This window comes from Peromyscus eremicus, chromosome 10 (genome assembly GCF_949786415.1).
Source record: "Peromyscus eremicus chromosome 10, PerEre_H2_v1, whole genome shotgun sequence".
Lineage (NCBI taxonomy): Eukaryota > Metazoa > Chordata > Mammalia > Rodentia > Cricetidae > Peromyscus > Peromyscus eremicus.
The window spans coordinates 41,599,082-41,601,351 of record NC_081426.1 but is presented as its reverse complement, the minus strand read 5'-3'; the positions used below and the strand labels follow the sequence as shown (position 1 = coordinate 41,601,351).

Sequence of the window (2,270 nt, the reverse complement as noted above, 5' to 3'; positions counted from 1 at the left end):
GTGACTGTGCCTATCTCAAACACCTAATTGGTCTAATAAAGCACTGAATGTCTAATAGTGAGTCAGGAGAAAGGATAGGCAGGGCTGGCAGACAGAATAAATAGGAGGAGAAATATGGGAAGAGGAATAAAGGAACCAGAGAAAGCAGAGAAGGGGACTTCAAGGGGCAGCCACCCATCTACATTGCAAGTCACAGAGTAAGGAGTAAAGAAAGACATAAAGAAATAGAAAAAAGTAAAAGCCTAGAGGCCAAAGGTAAATGGGCTGATTTAAGTTAAGAAAGGCTGGCTGGAAACAAGCCAAGCTAAGGCCAGGCATTTATAAGAAAGAATAAGTCTCTGTGTATTTGTCTGGGAGCTGGGTGGCAGGCTCTTCAAAGAGCAAAGAGTAAAAACAACCAACTACAGGGTATCATGCTTTACAATATCTCTTCCATCTGTGGTGGTCTATATAATCTATCTCCATTTTTCCAATGATGCTTATCTTGTTATGCCCTGTCTTGTATTTAGCTATGGATATTACATTATTTTTTAGTAATTTGAGGACTTAAACTAAGCCTGTTTCATTTTGGCATCTTCTATGGAGTTACAGAGTACATACAAACTTAAATAGTTTATACATAAAAAAAAATGTCAGAAAATAACAATCCTCAGAACAGGGGCTTTGGTTAAGATCGTCCTAGATTCACTTCATTGTTCTGTGGTTTCTAGATACCTTTATCATTTAGAGTTCCAACTGGAAAAGAAACTCATAGTCAACCTTGTAGGAGTGATGGAATTATTTTATGAATTTGACTTAAAACCAACATGAGAATAGAACACTTAAAAGGAGAGGTCAAATGACCTGACAAAGAAATACTGGCCAGAATGAGGAGAAGGCTTGCTGGGTAGAGTTTGAGCTGCACAAGCATGAAACCCCGAGTTAGATTTACAGAATCAACATAAAAACCTGAATAAGATGTCATGTGGCTATAACCCCCATGCTGGAGGGTAGAGACTGTTGGACTCCTTAATCTCATTGGTCCCCAGCTTAGTTGAATCCATAAAGTCCAAAAGGATCAAAGAAAATCACCACATTTTGACCTCTGACCTCTATATACATATGTATACTCAACCACAGTAACAAGTATGCAATAACATACCAACACATATACACACATGAACGTATTAGAACACACATGTACCGCACATACACATACACATACACATACACACAAGGAACACTGAACTGCCCTCTTGATGTACTGTTTAGAGCAACCAAAGAGCAGATTTTCAGGGTTTTATTGAGGTACTCTATTTATATACCCTCTACTACCATTGTGAGGCACCTGAAGTGAATTTTACAAACCAGACTTAGGCCCACTGCAATTACAGTCTTAAAAAAGGAACCATTTCTCCAGTCCTCAAAGTGTGGCTTCTACTTTCTAACTTTATCTAAACTATGACAGTACAATCCAATGTGAGTGTATACTTCAACCCTTCTAAATTTCCATTTTGTTACAAGATTAGATAGAGTCTTGGGATAGTTAATACTGATTATGCAAATTATAGGATATCCATGTACCTGGGCATGTCCTCTGGGCATGTCCATGAGGACATTCTGTATGGAGTCAATTGGAGTGGGAAGACACACATTTAATAGGTGTGGCAGTGTTCCTGGGCCTGGGGTCCAAGACTGAAGAAAAAGGAGGAAGCAGGCTGGCTGGCAGCCTTCATCCCTCTGTTTCCTCATTGCAGATACAATGGGATCAATTGCCCGAAGCTTTGCTGCCATGGCTTGCAGTGATGCCCTGAATCCATCATGATTCATGCTACCTTGTGCCCCAATTAACTTTATTATCCTTATATTACTTTTGTTAGATATTTTGTCATATCAAAGAGAGAAATAACTAATACAATACTCTATCAAGTTGTGAAGAGCTTATGAAATGTCATATATAGAGAGTAGGTCCTCAAGCAATGACATAGCATGCATCTGTGGATATACAGCTGTGTAAATCATGTCCCTGTTAATCTGATTTTAGCTTTGTTCTTAGACAGAGATGTGGAGGAGGGACAATTAAACAGAGGAGAAATAAGAACAAGGTCAGAAAAGACTTTTAGAGCTGAGGGGTACTTGCCAACTTTAACGCTGACACCCAAATTAAGGCCTATTAGAAACAGATCATTTCCATATATTCCACTTAGGACTTCACACATCATAATTGCTTCAATTATATACTCCATTATATACTCTCCCATTTTCTTAAGAACATGAGCAGAATGCACTAT

At 38.7% G+C, this 2,270-nt stretch overlaps 1 pseudogene; it reads right to left on the bottom strand.

Moving 5' to 3' along the window:
- Positions 1 to 1,809, bottom strand: part of LOC131920392 (uncharacterized) — a 130,134-nt pseudogene extending 128,325 nt beyond the window's left edge.
- Between the last annotated feature and the right edge of the window lie 461 nt (positions 1,810 to 2,270).